Here is a 24,329-nt window from a genome sequence, read left to right on the forward strand (position 1 = left end):
GACATACATGGCATCAGATAACAAACAAGGTGAAAATAGCTGTGCTTTTTCACCAAGTCATATGAGTGACAGTGAAGTCTTTCTTGCCCACCTTGGATAAAGAATGAGTGACATGGCCTGAGAAAGAGAGGTATGCAGGAAAACTATCATGTTCCAGACAGAAACTCATGAAAAAATAGAAACCTGAGAACTTCTTTGGCATCCTAAAAAAAGCCTTTCAATTCCAGTCCTGCAAATCCATTTCCTCTGATTGCCACATTTATGGGAATTCACAATGCTGTTTTGGCTTGGCCAGATATTCATCATTAATAAAAATGTTGTGTACTTTTCATCTATGAAATATTTGTTGGTTAATTCTAGCTAGAATATTTAGCTACAGAAAAACTTTTAAGGTTTTCCCTCATTTCCCATTTCAGAACCTCCCCTTTACAAGGCTTGCTTCCATCTGTTCTGAACAGTTGGTTCTTAGTAGATAACAATTAAACTTTTTTTAGTTTCTTTTCATTTTGGTGATGCAGTGTTTTTAATTTCATTCTCAACTAAACAAGCATTAAAGTACAATTGTATTTAGGTAAAAATATTATTATTACAGGTAGTTACTTCTAGCACTGCATGCCAGTGTTTAAAGCCATCATTTAGCAAATGTCAGTAGTAAATCTGACCATTTCCAAGTTTGGGTAGATCAAGATTACTTCTTTGTGCTTTCTTTGATAATAATTTAATTCCCTAGTGCACAAGAATACTAAAATAATAATACCAGACAATGAACAGCAGCTTACACTTTTGTTATCTGCTGCTCTGGGTTCTTTTGTTTTGTTTTGCTTTATTTTTCATTTCAGCACCAGGAGAGAATTCTTCAGTATCACACAGCATGGGTATCATTTGTTCAGATGTTCTACACTATTGCCAAATAGTGGTCTTATAGCTGTTTCTCTCTCAAGTGTCTTTCAACTATGTTGTAGCTTTGCTTTGCTATTTGTTTTTGATCTTTTAAGTCCATCATTCCAGATATCTGAAAACTCTCATCTACAAGTTTTCAAAAATCAACATCTTTTCTGTTATCCCCCACTGTTTGTTTACCTTTCTCATCCCTCTGCAAAGTTCCATCGCTTTTCTTTAACAGGCTCTGGATCTTAATAATTACCTCAAAAAAGTTGCCTAAAGGGCAAACAGAAAACCCATTAACTCCAAAATATATTGTTTGTTTGACAAGTTTTCATAAAATAAAATAGATTATTTTTTTGCTCTATACTGAAGCAGTGCTATTCTCTGATTTTATTTCTACCTAGAGGATTAATTATTGTGAAGCCTCATACCAAGAAAAGCTCTGGAATTACAAGATTTTCCTCCCACTCTTTATATGCTCGAAACAAAGAGATATAACACACTATGTAAGAAAACCCCAGTACATATCTTGTTAACATAAATGAGACTGAGCAGGCTGGTCCAAATTCAGGAGGAGTGCATAAAATAGAATGAACTAGGCTCATATTTGTTTGTATTCCAAAACAAATATTCCTATTTGGTTTGTATTTGTTTGTAATTCATTAACAATTATGTGTACTTCGTAGCTATAGGTCGAAGCTGACTTAATATATGTGCTAAAAGTAGCATGGCACTAAATCAGTCATAGTTTGGTTGCCAGTGACTTTGGTATTGCGTATTTACCTGCAGTTTTATAGCACAGGAGAGTGTGATGAGGGCACTAGCATGCACGCAGGCAGGAAGCATGGATCAATGATTTAAATGCTGTGAGTTTCTCTGAAACTCAGGTTTTGCGCAGTATGAAAGAGAAGATACCCTTAGATATGAGGAAGAATTATAAACTATGGAATGCAGTGTAGGGAGAGAGGAGGGAATAAACTACTCTATTTTCTTGCTGTAAGAGCACCTAGATTGGAAAACATCTCACTAGCTAGTGTTCTACTTGGAGGTTCTAACTCCTCTTTCCCTCTCGCAGGGCCATGATCTCATTGTAATTACAGAGACATAGTGGGATAGCTCACATGCCTGGAATGCTGTCATGCATGGCTACATACTTTTTAGGAAAGGCAGGCCAGCGAGGCGAGGTGGTGGAGTTGCTCTTTATGTTAGAGAGCAACTGGAATTTGAGCTCTGCCTAGGGGTGGATGAAGAACAAGTCGGGAGCTTATGAGTAAGAATTAAGGGGCAGCCTAATATGGGAGACACTGTTATGGGTGTTTACTACAGGCCACCTGATTAGGAAGAGGAAGTTGATGAGGCCTTCTACAGACAGCTAGAAGTAGCCTCACAATCACAGGCCCTGGTTCTCATGGGGGACTTCAGACACCCTGATATTTCTTGGAAAGGCAACGCAGCTGGGCACACACAGTCCAGGAGGTTTCTGCAGAGCATTGGTGATAACTTTTTGACACAGGTGGTAGAGAGCCTGTGAGGAGAGGTGTGCAGCTGGACCTTGTACTAACAAACAGAGAAGGACTGGTTGAGGATGTGAAGGCTGGGGGCAGCCTTGGCTGCAGTGACCATGAGATGGTGGAGTTCGGGATCCTACATGGAAGAAGCAGAGCAATAAGTAGGATTACAACCCTGGATTTCAGGAGAGCTAACTTTGGCCTCTTCAAAGACCTGCTTGGGAGAATCCCATGGGTTAAGGCTCTAGAAGGTAGGGAGGTCCAAGAGAGCGGGTCAATATTCAAGCCCCACTTCCTCCAAGCTCAAGATCAGTGCATCCTGAAGAGTAAGAAATCAAGCAAAGGAGGCGTGAGACTTGCCCGGATGAGCAAGGAGCTTCTGGAAAAACTCAAAGGGAAGGAGGAAGTTTACAGAATGTGGAAAAAAGAGCCTGGCCACTTGGCCATTGTCAGTGTACGCAGGGATGCAATAAGGAAGGCTAAGGCCCATTTGGAATTAAATCTGGCAAGGCATGTCGAGGACAACAAGGACTTCTTCAAGTACATCAGCAGTAAAAGGAAGACTATGGAAAATGTGGGCCCACTGCTGAATGAGGTGGGTGCCCTGGTGACAGAGGATACAGAGAAGGCAGAGTTACCGAATGCCGCCTTTGCTTCAGTCTTTACTGCTAAGGCTGGCCCTCAGTAATCCCAGACCCTGGAGGTAAGAGAGAAATTCTGGAGAGAGGAAGATTTTCCCTTGGTTGAGGAGGATCAGGTTAGAGATCATTTACGGAAACTCGACACCCATAAATCCATGAGCGCTGAAGGGATGCACCCACGAGTGCTGAGGGAGGTGGCAGATATTATTGCGATGCCACTCTCCATCATCTTTGAAAGGTCATGGAGAACAAGAGAGGTGCCTGAAGACTGGAGGAAAGCCAATGTCACTCTGGTCTTCAAAAAGGGCAAGAAGGAGGACCCAGGTAACTACAGGCCAGTCAGCTTCACTTCCATCCCTGGAAAGGTGATGGAACAGCTCATTCTGGATGTCATCTCTAAGCATGTGGAGGAAAAGAAGGTTATCGGGAATGGTCAACATGGATTCACCAAGGGGAAATCATGCTTCACAAATCTGATAGTCTTCTATGATGGCATGACTGGCTGGGTGGATGAGGGGAGAGAAGTGGATGTTGTCTACCTTGACGTCAGTAAGGTTTTTGACACTGTCTTCCATAACATCCTCATAGGCAAGCTTAGGAAGTGTGGGTTAGATGAGTGGACAGGGAGGTGGATTGAGAGCAGGCTGAATGGCAGAGCTCAGAGGGTTGTGATAAGCCATGCAGAGTCTAGTTGGAGGCCTGTAGCTAGTGGTGTTCCCCAGGGGTTGGTACTGGGTCTGGTCTTATTCAACATATTCATCATGACCTGGACGAGGGGACAGAGTGTACTCTCAAAAAGTTTGCTGATGATATAAAACTGGGAAGACTGGCTGATACACCAGAAGGTTTTGCTGCCATTCAGCAAGACCTGGACAGGCTGGAGAGCTGGGCAAAGAGAAACCTGATGAAATTCAACACGGGCAAGTGTAGGGTCCTGCACCTAGGGAGGAATAACCCCAAGCACCAGTACATGTAAGGGGTTGAGCTACTGGGAAGCAGCTCTGCAGAGAAGGACCTGGAAGTCCTGATAGCAAGTTTACCATGAGCCAGCAACGTGCCCTTGTGGTCTTGTAACCTGGGGTGCAATAAGAAGAGCATGGCCAGCAGGTCTACTCTGCCCTGGTGAGGCCACATCTGGAGTATTGTGTCCAGTTCTGGGCTCCCCCGTTCAAGAAAGACAAGAAACTACTGGAGAGAGTCCAGTGGAGGGCTACGAGGATGATTAGGGAGCTGGAGCATCTCTTGTATGAGGAAAGGCTGAGAGAGCTGAGTCTGTTTAGCCTGGAGAAGAGAAGACTGAGGGAGGATCTCATCAATACTTATAAATATCTACAGGGCGAGTGTCAAGAGGATAGGGCCAGACTCTTTTCAGTGGTGCCCAGCAACAGGACAAGGGGCAATGGGCACAAACTGGAACACAGGAAGTTCCGTCTCAACATGAGGAAAGACTTCTTTACTCTGAGGGTGACCGAGCACTGGAACAGGCTGCCCAGAGAGGTTGTGGGTATCTCCTTCTCTGGAGATACTCAAAACCCACCGGGATGTGATCCTATGCAACCTGCTCTTGGTAATCCTGTCTTAGCAGGAGGGCTGGACTAGATGATCTCCAGAGGTGTCTTCCAACTCCTACTATTCTGTGATTCTGTAATCGGGTAGAGTCTTTTCCTTCAATGCCCAGATATTTGGAAAATAAATTCCTAAGCGAGTAGCCCTTTGTTTCCTATCAGACATCCTAATATCATTAAATGTAACTTCAGGCCTTTGACATATCCTAGAAATAGTTTCAGATCAGTTCCTACCAATCCAAGGAAGAGACAGGGTATTCTGCTTAGGGTGAGCTCTAAAGTGTGTGGGATTTCACTGGAGCAGCTAGTTAAAATTCTCCTTGCTGGTGCAAGGCTAGCACAGCATTAGGAATTTACATTCCTTGGGACTCAGTAATGAAGATTTGTCAAAAGTGAAATGAGGGATTTGAATTTCCTGGGAAACAAATTAGAAATTTAGACAGTTTGGTGTGTGCTGAAGATGGAAAGGTCTATTGGGCTCCAGAGCACTGAAGCTAGGGAATGAAAATCTAGCCTTCTGAAGTTTGGGTGGATAGGGACAGAAAAGAAAAGGAAAAAAAAAGAAAAAAATAAAAAAGGAGGAAATTAAATAAGATAGAGAGAAAGGTAATAGGGCTCTCATACAGGTTTCATGAGTTTTAAATAAATGTCATAACAACTTAAAAATTCATATGGCTTTAATCTAATGCAAATCAAACTTGTGCAGCTGGGACCTGAATCAGACATAAAGCATTACAGGAACCCACAAAAAATATTCTCATCCTTATTTCCTACTTTTCTGATATAAAGAACTGGACAGATTTCTTGTGGGAATATATATACAGCTTCAGAATCAAATACTGTATATGCTTTGCTTTTGGTAAATACACTGTTTGATTTAGTTTGTCTCTTGCAAAGCTGGTATTCCATGTGTTGAAAAAAAAAGAACAAAACAAGGAAACTCCCTTGTCTTTGCAGCATGTATATTACCACATTAATGTAAGATGATTTTTTTGTCTTATCTGCTTTTTTGAGAATATAGCTTATACTGCCTCCTGTTTTTGAAAGCAGTGCATTTGGATGAATATTGGAAGCTAGGGTCCTGATCTTGCTTAAAGCTCTATTCCAATAAGCTCCAATATCCATGTAGCACTTCTCGTAGAATTCTGAATCAAATGTAGAGTTCATAACAATATTATCCTTACAATTAATATTGTCTCCTCTGTAAATTCATAAATAAGTGAAACATTTTGGTTTGAACATGGGAAATATTCTGAAGGACAGAGTGTTGATTTCACTTGCAAAATAAAGGGGTCATTCATGTCAAAATATAATCTAGGGGTCAACTTAGAACCAAGTGTGGTTTTGCAAATCCCAGCTTTTGGAGAAGAGCTGGGACATTGCATTCACTTCTTTTTTTCCTTTTTTTTTTTTTTCTTCAAAAAGACTGAAACAGACTTGCTGGGAAACAACAACAATGACAACAACAAAAATATACACACAAAAAAACCCCCAAAGAAACCCTCTGATTGATAAGTAGAGATATTACAAGATATGGGGCTAGTGTCCATCTTCAGAACAGCTTTGGTCAGATATCCCATAACCTTTTCCTTCTAAATTTTGAACATGGGTTTGCTCATGAACCTGTTTTTGCAGTGCCATAAATATATATTTTTTCCTCAAAGGATAAAGTGATGTAGAAAAATGTTTAAATAACAAAGAGCTTGCATATTCAGACACTCAGATATCAAATTAACTCTAACTTTGATTTACCTTGCAGCATGGAAAATATTTTTTTCATGTCGCACATTGTGAAAATTAATCTTCAAAATGGTTGGAATTTCAGTTTAAATATCACCTTGATAACATGATGATTATCCAAACTATCTACAGCTCTTGATGTGGAATTTAAATCTCATAAGAACAGAGAGGTTAATGAAATTTCTGGGGCTGTCTTTCTCAGAGGTCAGAGATACCACAGTAACATTTTATCATTATATTTGATAGTTCTATTTCACTTGAATCTGAAATTAGAGTGGAAAATACAAATGAAATCTTATGTAAAATGAAAAAGCCAAAAATGACCCTAACTTTCTTAAGCATCAAAGAAACTCTTATCAAGTTCAGGTAATTCTCATTCTCTTGGAGCTGGCTTAATTATTTTTTCTGAAACGAAGCATTATGAGTTCTTACACTTTTTAATCACTTATGACAGATGTTTTAGGAGCTGTGAAAAAATTAGATCAGGAACATTGAAAAATGTTTACAAAGAAGTTGCCTGGCAAGTCATCTCTTGTAATATCAGACAATCTTCAGGTAATGAGATGCCTCAAAAAAGAAGAAATTATATTACGTGAAAATTTCCACAACTTGCAAACATCTACTACTAAAACCCCAACCCATAAAAAGAGAGTCATTAAGCATATTGAAAAACTGAATTTCGCACCTGTGAAAAGCAGTTTAATAAAATTTAAATAAGGTAGAAATTTTGAGATTTCAAAACTAGTCTTTTTTAAAAATAAGAGCAAAAACTTGAATGTGTCTGTATTTCCTGTCATGTGGAAAAAGGATAACATTGGATCAAACAAAATGTATTGTTTTTCTTATCTTAATCTTTTTTTTTTAATTATTATTTTAAAATGGTTTGCTATGCATCTATAGCAAAAGTAATTTTTTTTTTATTCCAGAAATATCACTGATTTTTTTCTGTGTTTTCAGAATCTTCCTTGTGTCCAAAAAAACTGCTAGAGAAACCAATGCATCAATATATTTTAATACTGATAGAAGTGAAGCTTTGGATGAAAAATGGTTCTGTCTTTTCAGTCCTATCTTTCCTGGTATGACTGAATATGACTCTTCTGATATGTTAAACTTACTTATTCTAACACGGAGAAAACTCAGTGTTGCAAATACCTTTTCAATTAGATTTGAGCCTTCAGATGAAGTCTGGTAAAAGTTGTAATGAACTTGAACAAGACTTTGAAAGACAGTGTTGTTAACTTAAAACGACATCCTTATTTTCATGGCATTTCCTGCTGTATTCTATACAAAGTGTTTTCATTCAATGAATAAAACCCAAACTGGTATGCCCCACAGATTGTAAAGAAACTGAACTTGGAGTAGTTGGTGAAGCAGTCAGAAGCAGAAACGAATCAGCTTTGTCTCTGGAAAACACTTGGTTTCATTTGCAACTGTTAGTTATTTGTGACCTTCCAGCGGCTATCCTCGGCCATAGCGAGTGACCTCCCTAATCCCACACTGAACGGGCAAGCGGCGCGATGGGGGAAGGTGCCTAACTGCGTCCTTAAGGACTTGGTGAGTTGAGGTCCGTTTTATATTCAAAACATGCAGACTCAAATGGCATCATCGCATCAAGACTGTGTTCTTACCACAGCACACAAATGTTTAGTCTGCTAAGCACACTCGATGTGGAAACAGTCCCCTAGCCCCTATTTTAACAGGAAATGGTGACTGTCAAGTTAAAAACTGCGGTTGGATATCCCCAGTTGCTGTTTGTAAATATATATTTGAAGGCGAGACAGTGTAGCCTGAATTAAAGAGAAAAGAAAAAAAGAGAGGATGAGAAAGTGACAGGAAAAATCTAAGGGATAATGACATACTTATACAGAAGGAGTTTTGTTCTCTTCCTTGAAACATCTAGTTTTCCTTCAGGAAGGAGTGATTCATAAAAAGTGGGTGGTATTTCACTGAATATACGATAACACTGCACCTTTTAGAATTTTAAAGAGACAGATATCTGATAGTGAGTTGCTTATTATCTTCTACTGTGACAGACAGGTGCATTTGATCTACTTCTGAAGGTGGAGAGAGAGTGGAGAGAGAGAGAAAGTAAAAATGTTATTTGCATTTTTCATTGTAATTAGAATGTAAATAGCTGCACAGAGAATATGTCAAAATTAGATAGTTGTATTTACACACCAACTACTTAAGAAAGGTATCATGTGTCTAACAAGGAAAATTTTCATCCAAGTACATAAATAAGAATAACGTGAAATTATAATGTGTTTCTTTTTCTTATTGATTGATAATATATGTTAAATAGCTGAATGTACACACAAAACTCTGATTTGTACTGTGTTAAATGTAAATAAACATGTACTTTAAAATTACACACATTATGAAATGCGGTATGTGTATTCCTTTCTTCATTAGGAAGAAACATTTACTCTGTCCTCTGATCTTTAGATTAAAAATCAAAAATGTCGAAAGTGAGTATGTTGAGAAAACACCAAGAAAAGTAATTCAACCTTAAAAGGAAAACTGGGTATGTGAAGAATTTCCTCTCAGTAAAGGGGATTTTGTCAGTTCTTTCTTATGCTGTTTATACTCTTTTCCTTGCTGCCTCTTTTCTAATCAATTGTCTACAAATTATCTGCTTGCCCTTTAAGAGATACACATGCATTTTCACATTCTTGTTAAAACATACCTGATAGCTAGTTTTCCTTCACATAACTTACATCTCAAATAACTTTTGTTGTAATTGAGGATGGTGATATAACAGACATCTCATGCTAATATTTACACAAAGAGAACGAATGCTTTTCAAGAAAGAGACATAATTATAATCATTTATTGAATATCTTGCTTCCGGAAGGATTGCCTTAGTAAACCACATCAAAGGCTTGTGGCAGCACATATGAAGGATAAATTTGTTTGATCAATTTAAAATACTTTGTGGTATCGGAGATCCCAGATAATGGTGGACCACTTATGTTTTTTTAATAGTCTAAACTGTAACAGTAATATATAACTGTCAAAAAACCCTCAGCCCAAACAAACACACACCCCCCCCCAACCCCAAAACTCATGGTTAAAGGTAAATTTCATGTATTTCCATATAAAATGTTTCTGAAAGTGTTTGTCATTGTTACGTGACATTATATTTAAGAAAATAGTAGTGCATAACTGAGGTTATCGTTAACACTTCCAGGATTCAGTGGATATTTAATATGTACATAAAGTTCTCTAACTGTTAAGTTTTATTTATTTATAAACTTGTGTTTCTGTTTAAGCTTCCCATCTCAGCCTGGCACAGTTCTTAGTACAGCTGTAGATCGAGGTCGTGAACAGTGTTAGGTTGTTTATATCTGGCGGATGAAATGAGATGAGACATGCTATTTCTGTAATCCTGTGATTGCCAGGACCAGGCCAAGCAGCTGGGGCTAGTCGTAAGAATCCGGCTGGCATGTAAATAAGTGTATTTGAAGATCTAGTTGACGGTGCTACTTTAAATGCGATTCACTCTTTTAGCTTGCCTTTATTCCCCATTTTCTGCTGAAATGATTCAAATATATCGAAATTAATAGAACTGGGTTCATTTTTAACACTAGCAAATTGGGGTCTGCAGCTTGGGGGCAGAAGTATAATATAGATGGTCCAGCCTGAGCTGTAGCATTCCCTTTAGGCTGACTTGGGGAATTAACACAACCTGGTACTTTTTTCCTGTAATATGACATGGCACCACCCACAGTACCTGTGCCGCACGAGGATTTCCAGAAGAGCCCTTCCAGCCGCATCCACAATTCCTTTGTCAGGGAGTCCTCCTTAACTTCCAGCGGAAAACTGCACATTGCTCTGGTCCTTTCTTCAAGGTTAACTGTCCAGGGGTTGAGGCCTCATCCCACAGATTGAACATGCGTTTAGAAATGCTTTACTGAAGAGATTTTTTTTTCCAACTGTATTTTAGCCTCTATGTAATGACATGGATATTAACTGTTGTTTGGGTTTTGGTTTGTGGTTTGTTTTTTTTTTTTGTCACAGCACATAATGTTAAACAAAAGTATAAGCATTTAAAGATCCAGTGTTGAAAATAATACAAAAGATAATAATAATGCACTTTCTATGTAAAATAGCGCAGAAGTTGGTAAACAAAGTGTGGGATAGGGGAGAGGAAGGGAGTTATTTGAATCCATTACTCCTCACTACAAGCACCTGATGTCACACTTCCTAGGCCAATAGAGTGGGTGGATTTTTCCTCTAGTATGTCCTATTAAGCATTACATGATTACAAGCATATATTCCAAAAATGTAGTTATGCATTGTATTTTCTTTGGTGATAAACCTGGGTTAAAAAATTCTTAAAAAAAAAAAAAATTCCTACCGTGACTGACTGAGGACTACTCTTTCCTGCCGCATTTATTTACCATCCCTCTGTTTTTTCCCCACGTAGCTGTTTGTGGGACTGTGCTGCAAACCAGATCACTGAAATGAACCGAGTTAAAAGGAAATCTACAACCTGGTTTTGGTAGTATGTTTGTTTGCGTTGTGTGTGAGTTCAACAAAACTCTTTTAGTGACTGTGTTTGAAGAGTGCCCGACAAGCTGTTGTGCTGGGAAAGCTGTGTGGGTGGCACTCTGAAGCGCGGAGAGAGGGGGGAGTGAAGCAGTGCTGGCAAAGACACCGTAATGCAGCTCCACTGAAGAACATATATCCTGTCCCGGTGGTTGTGGGCATGGAGTAAGGACTTGCTGGTGTGCGTCCCTCGTATTTCATTTGCAATTCTACTCATGCTAAAAATGTTTTTGAATTATACCCTTAGATTCCAGCCACATTGGAAATGCATATATGTTTACACGTTGAACTGTCCAGCATTGTCAGTTTTTTGATGTTCAGTTTGACAAAATGTTTTTCTGTCATTAAAAGAATAGAGAGGATCTTATAAATGCCTGTAGAAATGTGAATTACATGGAGGGAAAATTATTTACATTTTGCATCAGCTTGAAAAGGGCTTTGATTTCTCTGCAAAATGCCAGTGGTTAAGATACTGAATTCACGTGAGCGCTCATTTTTGTTGTTGTTTTGCTTTTCCGATATTAAGCATCACCAGGAGGATATAATGGATAGTCATTCATTCCTTAGTCATTTTAATTAGCGCACGGTTTCTGAACTTAGCAAGCGCTGACAGCCAGTTCTTCCTGTCTTGTACTGTGTGGGACCTTGCTATGGTGATGCTTCATCCTGTCTGATGCTGACTGATGGGCTATTGCGTCTGACTGCTACCGCTCTGTTACTGTACGACACTGTCCTTTCGATCCATCCTGCTGACTGCGGCTCTGCCATCCTGACCCTCCGCAGCTCCTGCGCTTCTTGCCACCCATTACTTGTCATCCCACATGCAGGAGAGATGAAGTGTGACACAGATCCAGCATACCGAGCCAACACAATAGCACGTACAACATCTGCCTGCGCTGTTACTGCTGTGTTCTGATCTGGTCTAAATACCTAGAAGTCAGAGCCTAATATTTACTCTCAGTTTAAATTTGGATGGTAGATATATGCATATTAATACACATATCAATAGCTTGTATATGCACATGAATTTCGATAATAGAAAAATATATAGCAGGGAGGTATGGGGAGCAACATAGAAGAGAGTCGTTAGGAGTATCTGAATAGGGTTTTCGCTGTTAATACTCTAAAACTTCAGAACTGCAGTTTTGTAGTTGCACTGTAGTTTTACTTACTTCCAGAAAGCAATATAATTTTATAGGAAGCATCAGACTCCTTTACCTATTTAAGTCTGTGGAATCTTTAACCTTTAGTAATCCTAAGGACCTAGGGATTTTGTGCTGCTGTTACTGATGATCTATTAATTAACCATCTTGTATGACTTCTGTTTAGGGGAGGGGGGAGAATTTTTTGGTTTTGTTTTTAAAACAAGGTACACATTTTTCCAAGTTTGTCCATAATTTGCCATACATGCAAAAAAGTGACCATATATACCTTAAACATACCTAATCTTTCCAGTTTATTGAAACAGAGCCCTAATAATAGTGACATGACCCTTTCAGTCTATTACTCTTTAAACTGAGAATTGATTTGGTCCCAGATTCAATCACCTTTTATATCTGATATAACTAATGTATCTTTTCTGAAGATTTTCTGTCTTTGTTATGGGCAGCATATTTCACCAACAGCTATAATATCATGCTATGCAAACAAAGGAATCTAGTTTTGTTGAAAAAAACCAGTTTTATAATCCTTTCAAAACCTGGTAAGACCCACAAAGCTATAAAATTATTTCAAATATTGTAATAATGCATTGCCATATTATAATTTTGAGTATAGTGAAACATGTAATTTGCACAACAGAAAAATGAGAGCTTATATTGGCCTTTTATATGTTAGAAACTGTTAGGGTTTTCCCCTCCCCAAAATCTACGCACGAGCACGTTATCTTTTTTTTCCTCTCCCACTCAATTTGTACCCTTCATCACAAAATACCAGCTTTAGCCTGCCACACAGTCCTACCTCTGCTGTGACAGCACAGAGGAAAGAGCAAAGGGGTAGCCAGCTAGGGAAATCCCTGACACCAGTCAACTGGCTCAATAGAGTTCCGCTTGCAGACTGCGCCGAGTAAGATGAATTGTTTGCACGGAAAGAATGGACAGAGAAGGTCAGAGAAGCTGCAGAAAACTTACTAGACTTTGTCCTCTCGAAGCGGGATGGGAGGCTGCTGTGCAGATCTTTCAGGACATAAATCTATAAGGTACCACTGCAACAGCTTTCGGAGGCAGACTAAGCTATAAATTTTAGAGGACCCCTTATCTATCAAACACCAGGGAAGAAGAAAAGGCACAGAGAGAGCATGTGTGTGCTGTAGAAGCAGCGTGTAAGGTCTGCTGCGTACTCTCAGAATGCTGATTTTTCAACTGTGTCAGAAAACACAGAACCTCTGGTTATTTCTCTTTGCAAAGCAAAGCTCTGCTCTATAGGACTCATAGTAATGTGCTATGCAGATAAAATAATTTCACAGGATGAAAAGTTGGAAGAGTCGAGGGGGCGGTAGTATTATCATTGCACAGACAGCACTCCAGATTTTTGTAACTTTTTCTGTTAAAAAATGTCTTATCCAGAAAATGCTCCATTAAGTAAAAACTAGGCAACATAACAGGGGTTTTGTTTTGTTTTTTAATTCAGTCCGAAGGAAATTAGATTAAAAAATAATTAAGTACGTTTCTGTTCACCAGAACAGATGTAACCATTAACTATCTGGGGAGAAAAAAAAAAGGGGGGGGGGGATTCAAGAAGCCAAATGAAAATTTTTGTTGTTGCAATGAATATTGGATAAAAGCTGATTTTCACATCAGTCAAAACTCTTTGAGATTTTATTTTTGTCTTGTCCTTCTTATTTGGAGAAATCCTTAGAAATATCTTATCAGAGAAAGAGCTCTGCCCAAAATAACTATTCTAATTTCAAAACATTTACCTGTGAGTGGTAGGGGGAGCTGCAAATACTTTTTAGGTTCCACTAGGACTATGCACACTGGGTCCAAACTATTCCAGTTGAAGAGCTTGACAGGCAGTTCAGGGGTTTTATTTGCTGAACTTTTTTGTGGAAAAACTCCATTGCGAACTTGCAAAACTTTTCTTGATAGGTGTTTGGTTAAAAATTAAATACTCCTGAAAAATTTTTGCTAAGAATGGTTAGTAATTCACAAAAGAGAGTTTTTATGATAAAATCTCAGCCAGCTTTCACTGCAACATGTTAACTATTTTGAGCTTACTTGCTGGAAACTAAATACTTCTAACGTCTTATTTTTTCCCAAGGATTATGCACTTTTTAATTTTCAATTTCTTTTTGCGAAGTCTCCCTTTTTTTCCTGGTAGTTATTTAATTAGATTTTTGTCTCCATACTGTATAGTAATATATAACATTTTGAAACAGATGGAGTTTCTTAATGTGTATTTATTATTCTGATCTTAGAAACTTCATCAGTAACACTAGCATTTATAACAAATGATGACTTTAAACTTTCAGATTCAGTGTCTGATTTGCTGTTTTATTTTGATCTTTTAGTAGACCCATCTATTATTTGTTCTTCAGCAATGTTATTTCATAATAAGATACGAAGAGGGCAAAACAATTATTTTATTATCTAAGTATTTCACAGAAATTACATTAATTTTAAATGAAATTAAATTGGTGAAGATGAGGAAAAACTTCAAAATGCCCTGAAACTGAATAGCATCCATATTCCAAGTATTATAATATTAACATCTCTGCAAGATGCTTATAAATATACGTATGCAAATATAAGATCTTTATTCTGGTTTAATGATTTCTTATCTATTGATATTATCAAATAAATTTAGAGCATGTAAAATAAGTGAGGATGGAGACAATGGGATAAAGATCTGCCTGGTTTCAATGAACATTCATATTTTATCAGTAGTTTCTTGTAGTTTCTTGCTGTAAACAACGCTATGTAACATTTGGGTTACTGATTCTTTATTTCTGAACAAACCAGAAAATAACCTTTCATTTTGGGTCAGGTGAGGGAGCCTCTTGGCGTCCCCAGGGGCACGTCAGTTCTGCTAGAAGCCAAGAGGGTCGTAGCGCACTGTGAAGGACGATTTCAAGCAGCCAGGCCACAGACTAGCAGGGTGCCTAACGCTGCTTGGCCCAGACCGAGTGTGCCTCGTGTCGCCGCGCTGAGAGCGGAGACGGAGCTAGCTGCTACTGCCCCATGTCTGCATGCGCGAATGCGCTCAGGCGGGTCTCCTACACCTGCCTGCTGCTCTGGCAGAAGTATCGGCTACCACCCCGAAGCTTCCTTCAGGTTAAAAATGCCAAACTAAACATTCTCGATAACTCAGATGACCACGGTGGGTTATGCATATGTTGTACGTGCTATTTGTTGACTCGGTCTGCTGGATCTGTATCACGGGAGAGGGATTTATTCTTATATTAAGTACATTATTTAACAATATGAACAACCTTCATGTACTTTTAGAGTGAAGTAAAACCTTTGCTTACATTTAAGTATATTATTCGTTCCACTCGTCATTGCTGTTAAAACATTATGTTTTATTTGTTCTCTGTGGTTTTGGTAACTGCAATAGTAATGACCTTGAATTGTGTCTTCCCGGTTATTACAGAAAACTGTACGTGCAAGTTTAGTTAAGGGGTATTGGTGCAGCCGTTGTCAGGGCGTTTCAGATGTCAGGTTACCGTGATATGGATTAACTCAGTAATCAGCATTCAACAATGTACAATAAGTGCTCTAACAATGCTGGCAAATTAGCTTTGAAAACAAAATGTAACACGCTAATGTGATTATTAATCAGAAATTTCTAGGCATACTTCGAGTGTTTTAATTAGCCAAGGTCTTGTATGTGTGGCTGCTTCCGTGAGGCAGTTTGTCATACTTCAACACATTCTAAGCAAATGCCGGATCTGGCGCCAAATACTAGGAGAATAGAAAACAATGCTTCTCTCTTGCTAAAAAATGTATTTCCTGACTCTCAGAACATATTCCCATTGAACTTTCCTTTGCTTTCTGTGCAGCATCTTACCACTCAATGACTGGCAGATGCTATTTACAGTCCCTGCTACTTTAGTATTTAAGGGCCTAGTCATTGAAGAGACACGTGCCGGTAAGCTGGCCTTCTAAGGAAGTAGACTGCTTTCCAAGGAATGTAGGGAAATTTCAGACACAAGAACGGGATAGGCCTGGGGCTGACATACAGCAGAAAATAGGATAAAAGGCGTACGGAAGTGAGGAAAAGTCCAGTGAATTTCAGTAGGTCCTAGACTAAATTTAGTGACTGTTACATAAGTAGCAACACTACTTATACCTAAGCAATGCTGTGGCATTTCGCATTCGTCATCTTGCAGCAAGTTCTGTTTCAGTTATCGGGTTCCGGGTTTAGCACACAAACACTGTTGGGAACCAAGACTGGCACCCCCGGCAGTCACTTACAGGTGTGCGGCTATCATTCTGCGGGGGCGCGCGGAGGCTGAGCGCCTTCCTCAGCCTCTCCCCTCGAGCTGATGCAAACCGTTTGCTCTAGGTTTTGTCCTGGCTGAAACATTTCATTTTTCATGTATTTGTTTTGGGTGTAAGTGGGTTAGCATTCGCCTGCTTTTTGGGACCAGCAATTATTAATGCACAACTAATGATACTTGTAGGGGCGCGACATTTACCATCAACCCGCACAGGCCTGTTAGTTATCATCATGCTTAACTTTTAAGGTTCTTGGTTCCATATTTTTTTATCCCCCCCATATTCTGTACTGCTGTCATACCTTGCTTTATCTTATTTCGCTCCTAGCTTTTGGTACTTTCCACATCCTCATGGTTGCCCTCTCGGCTTCATATTTCTTTGTATGCCCGGCATCTTGGAACATCTGTTCCTGTTTTGCCTCGTTTAGCTTCAGCGTGTGTATTTCTGCTGCTGCCGCTCTGGAAATTGATGCTTTGATCAGAACCCTATACAGGGTCTGTGCAATTGTAACCGAAGCACTTCTTTAAGAGTAGACCTGTTCATTTCAACTATTTTTAAAACTGATTTTCCATGTTAAATATGCAATTTAGGTTTTGATAAGGGAATGTTTAATACGTCTAGAGTGGAATGTAAGGTTTTTCAGCTTTTTCCCAGCTTCAGTTTCTCAGTTATTAATTAAACAGTAAATAACTCCGTCAGCATATATTCTTATTCTAAAAGAGGGTCACAAATATCTATTGTCCCAGTGCTTTGAGCACTTTTGTTTCTGGCAAAAATGTTTTATTCTTATTTGCCACGTTTCTATCTTTTTTATTTATTTTTCTTCTAGGTTGTGGAGGGTTTTTTTCATTTTTAATCTGCGTGATCTTCTGAGAACAGCATTTCAGTTACACCTCCTGTGCTACCGAAGTGATTTTACTGGGGGTGTGCAGCATTCCCACTTTTTCCCCCACTGTTTGATCCATTTCTGTGTGTTGTTAGCCTTAATCTTGGCTTTTATGTGAAATTTGAGTGTTACAACAATAGCAGATACAGCTTTTTCTCAAATGATTACCGCAAAACGATAGGATTACAGCCTCAAAGGATTTTATAATGGGATTAGTGGGTATGTACCTGGACAGTTAGCACACAGCATCTGCTTTGTACTTGCCATATCTGATGTGTGGTTTAGCCCAGGCCTGGCCCTAGCCCTAGGTGAGGAGCGGAGGGGGCACTCCTGTGGGAGGTGAGAGGTATGAATTTCAGCTTACTTTAAATGAGGAGGACATTGACTTTGGTTTCCTTAGAAACTGCTATAATCTCTAGTTTAATTTAACATTCCTTTCTCCTCCTCCTCCTCTGACAGACAGGTTTGAAGTGAAAAGAGTGAACCAATTTTCCATAATCAAAGGAATTTAAGTGCAGATGGGATTCCAGGCTGTGAATCCCACTTTCACATAAGCACATAATTTGGGCTGCACTTAGGCACTTAAAAGAGGGAGGCAACATTGCAGATCATCTCTATGAATTTTTTTGTTGGCTGGCCTATGCATTTCCCTGTTTAGGAAGCTGATTGCTGTGAATCCTACCCCTGGGCACCCATATCTCTGTTCACTTTACATTGTACTGAGGCATCCAGCTCCGGTTCATGAACTCCCTTCAGAGATTTGGAAGGAAAAAAAAAAAAAAAAAAAAAGAAGAATGTTTGGCCCATCATCAATACATATAGTTCCTTTTGAGGATCTGAGATTTTCTGACTTGGCTTGTTAGAAGTGCTGACGGGTCATAATATGTATATATTTAGGATCTAGCTGTCCCTGATCAAATTACGAGGTATAGTACACTGAAAATCTCAGTTAGTGCCTAATCACCTTCAGCAGCCCGTGTGTTAGGAGCTCAGTCCTCATTTAAAAGACATTTTTAGGCTTCTAGTTACTTATGTGGTTTTGCTTAACAAAGAGCATAGGCATTTTAAAAACACTTAGACACTTCCAAAATGAAATTAAAATTAGTTGCCTTAGAAAATGTATATTTTCTTTTTCTCCTAAATTAATTTTTCCTACCTCCTATTTCTAAAGAAATCTCTCTTGTTAGGAACTGATTGGATACTTCCTCAAAAATATGTTTTGCCAACTGCCTCCAAGGAATAGCATTATTTGTGGATAATTTCTGTTTGCTATCTGCCTTGATGGAGCTCTTCTACATTACCTGTTACACAGCGTAATGGTCTGTTGTGATAGGAGGTAACTGAAGACTAATTTCTTTCTCTTGGCTTCTGAAATTTATCCAAGTTGGCTTTCATAAAGGCCTCTTTGTATAGCTATACTTACTTGGTTATTAAATGACAGTTTTACTCAAATTTTGGAGGCTCTCTGAAAGTCATGTTGCAATCTTGCTTCTTGTGAGCCTAGAATGCTTGTCAAACACAAGGGTAATATCCTGATCTTAACCCCCATATACAGGGATATTTTAAACCTGGCCCCTTCTTCCTCCTGTGACCCAGTTTGTGATCAAAAGGGAAATACTTAGTAATCTTGCTTTCAGAAGTGAAAGAGAAAAATCCAGCCACTGTATTAATGCAATGTCAACAGCTGGGAAATAAATCACAGTGAATCATTTTTTCCCCTGTATTGTGTTGTTTCCTCAGTTGCAATCCCGGGTAAAATTTTCTTAAGCACCTCAATAATTTAGGCATCTAAATCCCACTTTTCAACATGGAGTAAGCAGTTAACCTCTGTCTCTTCATTCCCTAAGCATACAAGACAGATCACAATTTTTCACATTTATCTACTTCCTTTGGTAGTCTTTGGATTGTGATTTTTATCGTGTCTTTATAAGTATTTGGCATAATAGGAGCCAAACTTTAATTTGGGCCTCAGGCACTATTGTAGTACGGGTAATAAGCAATAATTGTAGTAACAGACGTTGCCAGCTTTTAATTCCATTCTCAAGGAAATCTAACTCCTTTATTTGAGCATGCGGCTCTTCAGCAGGAGTTTTTATTTATTTCTCTCTAATAAGCATTTGTCTCCTTTTTGAAAGCAGATATTACCTCACACAGTTTTTATTCTCTTAACATTCCAATCTGATTACATTGTCTTTTAAGTCACTTCTTTACATTTTGCACAGGTTTCTAAATATTAGTCTCCTTTCAAGCCATACCACCCTGGTTGCCTTCATCCTAGCATGTTCTCAGAACTTTGTTTTCTCCCTCTTGTGACCCCTCTACATCTGAAAGATGCAGCAATTGCAAATCCTTTGAAAACATCCACCAATTAACTGTACTTATCTATAAAATAGATTCAGTCATTTCATCTACTTCCTAAGATTTTTTTGAAATCCTATTGAAATCACTGAGCTTTCTCTTTGAACTTTGCTAAACCAGTTCTTTAATGTCACACCTATTAATTTAATTTCTCATAATTCCTTGCCTTCTTTGGATACATACTCCATGCTAATATTAATGCTACGGCATTCTGGGCTGCCTTGCGAATGTGTTGTGCTGTTTCTGTTTAAATTGAACTTCTCATCACACATCTGCTTCTGCTTTTTCTTACATTTCCCTGGCCCTTGATTCCACATCAAATTGTTATGAATTTTGCATTGTCTCTTGACCCTCTGTGGCTTTTTACAGCAGATGAGTAAGAGAGCAAATAAAAATAAAAAATCATTTGCTATACATTGGACCCTTGTTCTGCCCCAAGTTTTTCCACAGATATAGAAGTGTAATCTTAGATGCTGTAACAGGAATTGTAAAACAGTTACGGAGGAGGGAATTTGGCTATTATGACGAATGTTAGATTCAACTCCTGCCTCTGGAAATAGTTGTGCATGAGAGAATAAGCAGCTGAATATCAGCAGATGTGGTCTCAAAGAAGGTCATATTTAGTTTTCTCCCTGCTTCTGTTTTGGGAAGAATGAGGAAATATTTAATTTTCCTCTCCAGTAGTTCACTTGTGCATGGGACAGTACGTATATAGATTCCAGCAAGCTCAGAAAGTAAGTGGATTGTGTCAAAAATAATGTAACGTCAGGACAGTTAACAGTGGATAACTACAGAAGTCAAATTAATAGATATTCTTGTTAGCTTAAGCTTTCAAAGGGTTGGGGGTTTTTGTTGGTTTTTGGTTTTTTTGGGGTTTTTTTGGTTTTTTTGTGGAGGTATGCAGTATGTATAGTGCAACTCTTGGATCACTGCATTGTAAATTCCATAAGCGTTTATTTAATAAGGTATTGAGAAAGTATGTTGGGAGCTATTGAACCGATAGTGAGAAGAGAGAATGAGCTAGAGGTATTGGGCAAGAAAAAAGCTTGGCTAAACAGAAAATTCTGATGAGGAAAATCAGCCTTTTTAGATATATTATTTTTGGAATTACAACCTTCTTTTCAATGCTTGTTCTACCAGTAGGTCATGTGAATTTGTCTTTAAATAGAAGGCTATAACTCTTTGTGCTAACTTATGGAGGCCAATTTTGAAAGATACTCTGTTGTGTCTTGGTAGAATGTTGCACGTTTGATGATTTGACCTAATACAACTTTTAATCATAAGAATTTATCATGGAACCAGAGTTCCAGCAAAACTGAAAAAAAGGCTTAAAAAATATTACTTCGTTTATAGAATAGTAGAGATAACATTTGTGGTTATTCTTTTTGCTTTGAGAAATTCTATGATTTACTGCTTTCTGATTTCTTAGTCTTTTTAGTGAACATTATATTGTGTTCTCTAACCAACGTATGCCACTGCCCCAATCCATAGAAGAAAAGCACTATAGGTTGGCAAGGAAAAAAAAAGGTTTAAAACTCAAAGTCTATACTAGGACAGACTTTTCTTAGCTTAAAATGAGCATGATAAAAGCAGTATACGATACTATTAGCTTAAAAAAAAAACAAAAAACAAAAAAAAACCCAAACAACTATGCCATCCAGAAAAAAACAAAGCCAGCAACTAGATTTACAAATTTTGACCCTACGATACAGAAAGAAATCATCTTTATTATTTTTGTACTAGGCTGTCATTATAATGAAAGGTTTTACTTATAAAAAATGGACGTAGAAATCAAGAATTACTCTTCCTTTTCATCCTCTCATCTTTATAATTGAGGATTTCTATTAACATTTAGCGAAATTAGTCCTTGTCTCATACTAGATTAAGAACTGAATCCTGAATAGTTCTTCATTTCTGAAACCTGCAGTTTCATAAAAAATACCACTTAATAGACTTCTGAGTTCTTTATCTCTCACGTGTGCTTAGCTTCTCTTTTTTCTGCCACATATTTTCTCTTTTTTAACAAAAGCCTGAAGAACACATATTCATTCTTTGCTTTCTTCCACGCTTATCTTCTGTCCAACTTGAATGACAATTTATTACTAACTCATCCCCCACTTTGTAGCACTTCTTGCTGTAGCCTGTAAGCACGCACTCCCTCTGGGAACTTCTGGAGTTCTGCAGATCCACAAACAGCAGCAGGCCGTGTGTAATTTATTCCAGAGGACCAGCACATTCTTTTGTGAGGAGACGAAGCCAAAACTTTTAACCTGAATTGTTCAGATCTTTAAAAATCAGCTTTACCCCCACCCTTATGCATTATTTTTTTTTTTAATATCCTTGGACCTGATTACCACTAATGGTCAAAATCAGGTTTTCGAAACTGGGATTTTTCTCTGAGTTTTGAAACCTGATAATTTCCTTACCATTTGTTAAGTAAATCCTTACCTTCTAGGCATACTGTTAAGTCCTGTTCATTATAGTGAGAATGGTGGATGAATAAGAAATTCATAAAGAGCATAAGGATCCAAACATACTAGTTTGAAATGAGTTACTGTTCACTTGAAAACAATCAGTAAATGGAAGTGGAATTAAAAAAATCTTCTAATCCAGTTTTATTTTCCTTTTCACATACTGGGTGAAATATGTAGCTAGTGTGTAGTGCAACTTAAGGTATTTATTCACATGTGACCTAGAGAGGCAGCTGAAACTATTAGTGGGAGAGCAGATTTAACACAGAGGGGAAAACTACTTTCCTCACAGAAGAGAGCTACCATGTGCTTTTGATCTGGCCACAGTTCTTTCATTTCTATTTGTGGTTTATTCTTGCTTTGAATCTGAAATGCAGTCTAATTCACTCAGGTCATGGTGTTTATAAAGTAGGAAAGGTGATCAATCCATTCCCGCTCCCAATGAGTTGGCTATTTTTACTTCCAACTGCACTTGGGCTTACTGGCTCTAGCGGCCATTCAATGTGCAAATTCCTCAAGGCTGTAGGTTGCACCATATGATGTATGTGCCATAGCAAACCCAGCTCCAGGTTGGGCTTTTGGGTTTGCTTGTTTGTCTGCTTGTTTTACAGTGTTGGATTACAATACTAAGATCCAGTGTATCATGGTCATTGGCTGGGTTAAACTCTTGAGCTTGTCCACGTTCAGGGAGGGTTTTCATGTATGCGGTATGAAATATAACTAAGAAATTACTATAATTCATTGAGGTTCCCATAAATCTCTAGGTGTTTTGTACAGTGCTTGCTCCTTGTCTTACCGGAGATGAGTCTTTCAGGCATAACTGTTCTTCACGTTTAAAGAATTTCATTTGGGACTAGATGGAAGAAAGTACCTCATGAATAAGATACTGAGAAACTGGGTAATATAAACCAGTTCCTAAGTCCCCTGAATATCACAGGAATAACAGCACACAGCTGTTTGCTTTGTAATTGACTCTGTTTACCAGAGCATTAACATCCTTATTCACTATATTCATATGAAATTCCTGCACCCATTTCTCTACATTCAGGCTGAGACAGGACATGGACTTGGCTTTTTGAGTTTTCCCATGAACTGAGTGATTCTGGAGCAGAAGAAAACTTCAGGAGAACCTCTCTGTTCTTGGTGTTACCATTTGAAATGAAGAATAAGAAAAAGATTGCAATTGCTATCTACCTAACTATATCGTTTACCAACCTAAGGCACTTGAGGCACGCTGTCTTGACAGTGGCTCCCAGTCAGAAGTATTGTGGATTCACCCCTGTTGCTGTCGGCTTCCTTTGCCTCTGTGGAAAAGGACATCCACAGATGTAGAAGAAAGGAAAGGTTAAGTGGTTAGTGCTGTCTGGTTTGTTTGTTCCCTCCTTCCTTCCTTCCAGCCTTCCTTCCCTTCTTCCTTTTCCATCAACTGTTAATACTGAATATTAGTTCTTTGAGAAGGACGAAAGAAAAAATGCTTGCTTTCAACCCTAAGCTGTAAGCAAGATGGAAGGTCCATACAGGATGTCCTGAAGACTGGGGCTGAGGGAGTATCTGTAAGAGCTAATTTACATGAGAAAAGATCAGCGCTGTCTTCCTCTGGAAGAGTGTAAGGCAACCATCTCTAAACTAGAGCTCTAGGATTTGTTATTTGTGCTTGGGATGGCATTTGAATGGATAAATTTGTCTAATATTACCTCTGTTTGACAAACTTAAATTGCTCTAATGGTATAGGAACATTAATTCTTCTCCTGATAATTTGTTGCTCAATGCAGCCAAAGTATGGTTTGTACCATGTGCACTTTTGAAGGACAAGACAAAATCTCATTGCAGTTACGTCACTGAGGGTGAACAACACTGGACACACAGTGTCCTTGTCATTCTCCATTCCTCGGTAGCCTTTATTAACTTAAAAAGTATTGGGTGGATGGATGATTACAAGTAGAAATACTGCACAAATTCTGAAATTGGAGGGCAGCAAATAAAATCAGCAGTCCCCAAATGAAATATATGTTACTACTAGCAAAACCCCCAGACTAGAGGCAGCTTGAAAGATGTTTATGTTCGGATTATAGATTTATGACTTACTCTTTCCAATATTCATGAATGCAGAGTATTTGCCTTAGGCATGTTATAGTAGCAAAGCCTTAAAAATGGCAATAATTGCTTAACACTCTGAACAACTTAATTGTATATTTTTGAGCATTTTAGCAATTGATTTAAGGATGTATATGTACATTAAAAAAACTAAGCATGATCTCTTCAAGGAATAAAACTGCTTTTTCATCA

At 38.4% G+C, this 24,329-nt stretch overlaps 1 long non-coding RNA gene across 1 annotated transcript in view; it reads left to right on the forward strand.

Moving 5' to 3' along the window:
• Positions 1-24,329, forward strand: part of LOC129203012 (uncharacterized) — a 53,007-nt gene that overhangs the window by 12,234 nt on the left and 16,444 nt on the right. The window contains exon 2 of the long non-coding RNA XR_008575890.1: positions 7,675-7,893. This is a non-coding gene — a long non-coding RNA (uncharacterized LOC129203012). The remainder of the gene's footprint in view (positions 1-7,674; positions 7,894-24,329) is intronic.

This window comes from Grus americana, chromosome 2 (assembly GCF_028858705.1).
Source record: "Grus americana isolate bGruAme1 chromosome 2, bGruAme1.mat, whole genome shotgun sequence".
NCBI lineage: Eukaryota > Metazoa > Chordata > Aves > Gruiformes > Gruidae > Grus > Grus americana.